We start from the raw sequence: 7,822 nt of genomic DNA, 5'->3' as shown, positions 1-7,822 counted from the left end.
ACCATCTGTCCACAGATAATCAGGCACCAGAGCTGCCAATATTGACGTGAGCATTGACTCAGTAACATCTAGTGCTGCCAGCTGTCATTAGGAAACTATACGGACCTTTTGTCAGTCTTGCTAGCAACTTGATCTTAAGGATTTGTAAGCACCTTTTGCAATGACATCTGCATCTTTGACATAACATCACAGGTTCTGAATTGTTGCACAGCCCTAATGGCCAGCACCTTTCATCTCAAGTAAATGTGCTGATGAAACAAGCAGAGCTTAGCAACAACAGCAACAATAATTATAGTAAAATTCTCAGGATTCCCCAGCTAGCTTGGCCACATTGAGTGTTCATTGCTGTTTGGAGATACTAGAGTTAATAGGCAAGCCCACCACCACCACAGATTCTGAAGCTTGGATATTGTGGTTTTTGGTGAATTTAGCTATACATTGAATTGTATTTTTTTACAATGACTAAAATGATACACAGATGATCCATGATAATGATGAAAATTATTTGTGTAGGATGCTAATCCCATTAGTCCCTTTGCGGAAGGTAGAATCATAGCTCTCTGCATAAATATGAACACTAAACAGCTAAGCTGGAGATGTTTTATTTCTTTTTAAGAAGCACAGAAAATGATGGTATTATTCCTAGTGACATGGCCTTAAGGGGGCAATTGTTGGCAGCCACATAGTTTTATATTATACCCATTAGAAAACCAAGCCAGTAATAAATGCTCTCTCTTGGGCCAAAATAGAGACACTGGCTAGAGATTTTTGCAGTTAAAAGCACAAGCTACACGTTGCCCAAAGGCAAACTGCCAGCAGGATTTTGTGTTCACATTTAGACAATTAACAGTTCAGTGCAGGGGCAAAGAAGAAAAAGAAAAAGAAAAAAGAACCATAGCTGGAAATGTGATGATGCCTCTAAAATGTTTTCAGGCTTAAAAAGGAAATGCTAAATTGCAGATGTGTTCTCAGACATTAATGCAAAGGTGTTTGAAAGTTTTTGGGATTGGGTGTGTTTGTTCATTTGTTCTGCCTGGGAACTTGTTTGTAGAATTGCAAAAATGTCATTTAATTTCCATAATGGAAATGGCAGAAAGAAATGCTTTTCACTTGGGAAAAAGACTTCTAGGATGACAAAGCTTTTCATTGGAAATCATGCAAGTGGCCTGAGATCTTACAAAAGGACCTTGTTTTGTGAGACTTGAAGTGCCTTTATGTAGGTAAATCTTTTGGTACCAACTTCGGTTGATACGCCAACTGCGTCCCTACATGGGCCAAAAGGAGATTGAAGCAGTGGTACATGCACTGGTAATCTCTCGTCTAGATTTCTGTAATGCACTCTACATGGGGCTACCTATGTACCAAGTTCAGAAGCTTCAATTGGTTCAAAACACAGCAGCCAGATTGGTCACCAGAACACTGAGGTCTGACCATATAACACCTGTGTTAAAATCTCTTCACTGGCTGCTGAATAGCTTCCAAGTGCAGTACAAAGTATTGGTTATTGCCTTTAAAGCCCTTCATGGCTTGGGCCTGAGTTACTTGAAGGAACACTTCTCCCTACACAATCCGCCCCACACACTCAGAACATCTGGGAAGAATTTATTAGAATACCATAAGCCCAGGTTAATGTCAACTTCCCATAGATCATTTAAGGCTGCAGCCCACAAACTATGGAACAGCCTACCAGAAGAGATCTATCTCAAATGCCTTTAAGAAGGCGCTTAAGACGGTTTTATTGATTGTATTTTATATCTGTACTGTGTTAATTTGTTGATGCAATCCTGCCTCAATCCGCAGGGAGAGGCGGGAAAATACTAATAAAATTATTATTATTATTATTATTATTATTATTATTATTTAGCACTTTGAGGTTGCCTACAACTGTGGATTAGTGAGATTTCTGCAAACAAATCTTGCACTTTTGGGAGACTGTATATGTGCTAGAGCCAGTTTAAAATGAGCTGCATTGCTCCTGTTTAATTTAAAATTAAACTATTTTAAACTGTTTTAAACCTTATGATTGTATTTGCATTGTTCATTTCTAAATGGCCACATAGAAGCCAAGGAAATGGTACACTGCTCTGATCAAGATGCACCTTTGACATTAAACGGCTTTCATTTTATTGCTGCTTTTTCCTACCTTTGAACCACTAAGAGGATTGGAGGGATATTGCCCTTTCAGGAAGCTGATTCTGTGTTGTATGTATTAACTAACTTCATAAACTATCTTCTCTTCTCTCATCACTTTAAAATGTTATTATTGTACTAAGCATGAACTTAATCCCAGTTGGCCTGTTTTCAGTCAACCATTCTAAAGCTTAATTTGGGCTCTGAAATTACTGTTTATTCCTTTTCCTGATGTACACACATTTCTGTAATTTGCCCAAAGATTTGTACAAGATAAAACACACAAAGGGATTAACTGCCTGAATCTAAGGCATCAGTGAAGCCCATTCTGGAGGATAGAGTGCAGTGCTCTGTCAGATTGTCTCTAATACAAATCTGGATTATAAAAATGTTATGTTGTTCAGCCCTTTCTTTTTAGAAGATAAAGCAGGAGTGGGAACACTGTTAGTTGTTGTTCTGTGCCTTCAAGTTGTTTCAAATTTATGGCAATCCTAAGGTAAACCTATCACTGAGTTTTCTGGGGCTGAGACTGTGTGACTTGCCCAAGGACAACTAGTGGGTTTCCATGACCAAGCAGGGAGTTCAACTCTGGTCTCCAGAATTGTAGTCCAAGGCTCAAACCACCACACCACACAGGCTCCCACTCAGCCTGTTGTCCTTCACATTATCATACAGTCATAGAATCTTAGAATGGAAGAGACCGCATGGGCCATCCAGTCCAACCCCTTGCCATACAGGAACTCACAATCAAAGCACCCCTGACAGATGGCCATCCAGCCTCTGTTAGAAACCTCCAAAGGATGAGACTCCACCACAGTCTGACACAGCATACTCCACTGTCAAACAGATCTTGCCATCAGGACATTCTTCCTAATGATGAGGTGGAATCTCTTCTCCTGTAGCTTGAATCCCTTGCTCTGTGTCCTAGTCTCTGGAGCAGCAGAAAACAAGCTTATTCCTTCTTCCACATGAAATCCTTTCAAATATTTAAACACGGCTATCATATCATCCCTTAACCAACTCTTCTCCAGGATAAACGTATGCAGTTCCCTAAGGTGCTCCTCAGAAGGTATGGTTTCCAGGCCTTTCACCATTTTGGCCACCCTCCTCTGGACACACTTCAGCTTCTCAGAACTCCAACTCTCAGCATTCCTCGTCACTGGCTATTCTAACTAGGACTCCTGGGAGTTATAGGCCATTATTATCTGGAGGGCTACACTATTCACACTCTTGTCAATGCTTTCAGCTTTTTCCTCATAATGTATACCTTGCTTTAAAAGCTCACACATTGCTATAATACACATAACCAATAACTTAGCCAGCAGGCTAAGACCTACCTGTTTGGACAGGCTTTTGAAACAGAATGTATGTAAAGGACCAAGCTGAGATGTATTTTAAACAGTTTTACTTTTTAAAATACATATTCTTTTAATACCTATCTATTTTAATATTGTAATAATTTAATTATTTTTAATGCACCTCTTTTCTATGTTTTTAATTGTTAATTGCAGAGTCCCAGTTCTTGGAAAAGAGAGGGATACATAGAAATCTTTAAAAATGCAAGTTGCTAAAATATCAATAATAAAAAATGTATACATGCATGCATTCATCAGTGAACAACACATGTATAATAATGCATATGTAGGAAAAGTGTGCAAATAAATTAATACATTATGGAAATTGTGTACAAATTTCCACATGTGAAGCAATACTAAAGTTTCATAAACTGAGAAGAGCAATGAATGAGAACTGGATTTAAAGAAATGCAACAAAATCAAGACAAGCTGTCTATCCACAGATTACTAGATTTTTGATTTCAAAAAGAGAAGAACCACCAATATTTTTCCTGGGGGGAACTCTGAACCTTTAAATTATAGAATCATAGAGTTGAAGAGACCACAAGGCCATCCAGTCCAACCCCCTGCCATACAGGAATACATGATGAAAGCACCCAGGACAGATGGACTCTACCAAAAAGGGAGAGTCAACCATACTCTGAGGAAGTGTGTTCCACTGTCAAATGATTAACCATCAAGAAAAAGATGGCAACCTTCTGGCAGGAGCCATTCATTTCCCTGTATTCACTGGGAATACTTTTCAACATCTTTGCTACTCATAGTACAGACTGTTGTTGCTGCTACTCCTGCTGCTGATTTGTTACACTGGTTCTTCTCCCCAATGAATTGTTACCGGATACACAGTGTTCTGAAATTTTCAGGCAATTAACGGACCATTCCACAAGCCAATCTGATTGTGTAAATTGTTAGTCAGTCTGTCCCAGTTATTCATTTCATGCCCCTCATCTGGTGCCAAAAGAACACTTTTTAAAAAAATATAACGCTCAACAATAAATCTTTTTATAAGAAGACATAGCATTACAAGCTATAATCTAATGAACAAATGTGAAGAATTACATGTTCCATTGATGAAATAAATTGCCCTATTAACACTTAATCTTATTTCATCAATATTTGATTTGTAGCAATCACTGAGAATAAATGACCCCACAGTCCAGTGATTTTAAAATTATATCCATAGCAGTACTTCCACTTTTTCATCAAAATGTCATTATTTCTGCATTGTTGCTGCTTACGCTCTTAGACTTCTTATGTGAGTAAAGAGTCTAGTCTTTAAAAGTTTGTGTAGTGTTCCCTAGTTCAGGGGACATTTTTAGTTTTATGTCTGTAAGTATATGTTCAATATCTTAAGCCATTCACATGTCTGGGAAATATTCTTAGATGGAATCTTGGATCTTCAGCAGTGGACAATAAAGTGCTGAGATATGTAAGTGAGCCCAGAAAGATGCAACAAGATGGATTCGTTCCCGTATCCATAGTACTCCCAGGCTGTATGGATCAGGCTTCAAAATTGTTTCTCTAACAGAACAGGGATTTGAAATTAAAATACACAGCCCACCTGCATTAAGACCAACTTTAATTCCACAATAGTGTGTATGCTTTTGAGTTCTCCAGAACCTTTCAGGGTTTTTTTAAGTGTGTGGTGAAGACAATAGGAGTTTGAAAAAATTGACTAGATGGTTAATCCATGAGGTCTGTGGCTACCATATCTAAATCCATAATTTGTCCCCAAAACCTGCCTTGACTTATACATGAGGTTGACTTACAAAAAAGTAATTTTTCCATGCTCTGGTAATATGGTCTATCTTTTGTGGAGGTGGTGGGATCATTTTCTCTTCCTTCTCAGCATGGCCAAGTCCCAAAACAGTGAGATGTAGTCCAAAATATTTTCTGTATTTGGGCTGGAAAAGTAGAGATGGGGGGGGGGAATAAAAAATATCCAATACATAATCACAAATGAGTTTCTTAAGTGTCAGGAAACCCTGACAAGTGAAATCCTTACACAGGCAAGAATCTCCACAATTCAGTAAAATATCTTGGGCCATCCCTAACTCTTTCGACTGCTGGAAGAGAATCAGGTGCTTTGCAAAGCAATGTTCACTGTAAAGACAAAGGATCTTTTCCACACAAATCACAAGAATGATCATCTTGCAGATCTCCCATTCATACTGATGGACTCTACACTGCAGGGTTATTTATTTATTTATTTATTTATTTATTCTCCTGCTTTTCTTCGAAGTTGGGACCCAAGATGGCTCACAATAGTGAGCCCAGCAAAGTGATACAAGAAGGAAAATGAAAAACATTAACTGAAAATCTGGGAAGTCTTAGAAAGTGACTGAGTCTTTGTTGACAACAGAGATAATACTACAGCCTACAATAAAGCTCTGCTGCGGACACAATACTGCAAACCCTAAGGATAACATTAAGTTAAGATTCACTGTGTATCATGAATATGTTTATTTAAGGTTTGTTGTTGCATTGCAAATCACAGGAACCAAACAATTCAATGCATATGGGGGGTTGGTTGTTATTTTTAGGTCTTATTAAAAAGAGAACAGAACAGTTCTGATTAGCAGACTAGAATGAATGTGTGAATTCTGCGTACTTGATCTCCAAAGATACAAAGGGGGGGGGGTAATAAATATAAGTATCTTATTTAAATAGAATAGTCTAAATCAATATGGCATTATTGTTGTTGCAAACACAGGTGTATCAATGGCCTGTTACAGACTGCCAAAATAAAGCTGCTTCGAGTCTCTTTGGAGGTATGCTGTTTAAATGATGCATGCATCCTAAGAATCCGGAAGCTGCACCAAAGCTGCACTCCAGTGCTTAGGAATGGAGTGTGGCTTTGGCGCGACCTCCGGACTCTTAGGACCCATGCATCATTTAAATAGCATACCTCCAAAGAGACCCGAAGCAGCTTTATTTTGGCAGTCTGTAACAGGCCAATATTTTAAAAAATCACATTCAGCAACTAAACTTTAGCAGGTTTAGCACAGTTCATGCTCACACTCCTGTGTACCAAATCTACAATGTAAATAAGAACCTGTTGCAAACCCACATTTGTGTTGCAAAGTTGAGGCATTCTGAGTTTTTTTATGTTATAAAAGACAAATTGCTCCAGTCATTATTTTATGCAGAGAGTTGTTATTTTGTGTATCTGGTTGTGGATTATGGGAGTTCTAATCCAGCACATCTGGAAGGTTTAAGATTGGGAGAAGCTGCCCTGTTGGATTCATATTCAACATCTGAGTAACTACAAAGGTTTCCACTGAATGCTGGTCATTAGGGAGCCATGTTGATATATTGACCTAGACACACTGCTTGGTAAATGTCCAGGCTGCCCCAGAGGCCAGGGTCCTTTCCTCCCCTCTCCCAGCGGCCTGCCTGGATGGGCGAGGGCCACTGCTGCTGCCGACCTGCCTGGCCCTGCTCCTCCTCCTGGCGTCTTGTTGCCCTGCCTGACTAAGCCTGCTCCTTGGGAGGGCTGGCCAAGAGGGGCAAGGCAGAGCAGCAGAGCCCTACCCTGCCAGCTCCAGCCCTGGTTGTTGCGCTCATCACAATATAGGGATGCAGCAGGGCCAGGAGCCTGGCAGAAAGCGGGGGAGTCATGCCTCCCACCGGGTTATGGCAAGCCTACTCCCAGAAATAGCCAAACAGAAGTTTAACAAATTAAAATTAACAATATTTCAGTGGAATATAGCATTATTATTTTTTTTACCTCTTCATACGTTTTTTCTTCTACAAGGTTAGCTTCAATGGCGGTTTACAGACCACCAAATAGTACGTATACAATACGTACTAGGGTTAGGAAGGGGCGGTGCTTCCGCACCCCCTAACCCTAGTACGTATTGAATACGTACAAGATGGCGGCGCCCTGTTCATACGGGCACCGCCATCTTTACGTACTGGACGCACAGCGTCCAGACGTGTCGCGCCGCTTGTGACGTAGCGAGCGCGCCCCTGGCGCCTTGCTACGTCGCAAACACGACGGTAAAAGAAGCTCCATTTTGGAGCTTCTTTTTTCGGTCCGCGTGGGAGTCGGGCCGTCTGAAGGCTCCGGCTCCCCCGCGGACCTACTGGCGGCGGCGGCAGACCGCCGCAAAGCGGCGGTCTGTACCCCGCCAATGATAGCACAGGCTATTCCTTTCTTTTCCCAGTTAACTCTGTTTTTCACTCTACCTTCTTTACAATGTTCCACTCTTCTCTCTCTCTCTTTTTAAAAAAATCATTCATTTCTAATGTTTCCCCAGCAAGCACACAGTTTGACAATGTTGGTTTCATCAAATAAAAGATTAGCAAAGGGACTCAGGGCTGCATGTTTGCCT

This window comes from Sceloporus undulatus, chromosome 2 (genome assembly GCF_019175285.1).
Source record: "Sceloporus undulatus isolate JIND9_A2432 ecotype Alabama chromosome 2, SceUnd_v1.1, whole genome shotgun sequence".
Lineage (NCBI taxonomy): Eukaryota > Metazoa > Chordata > Lepidosauria > Squamata > Phrynosomatidae > Sceloporus > Sceloporus undulatus.
This window is presented reverse-complemented; position numbering follows the sequence as displayed.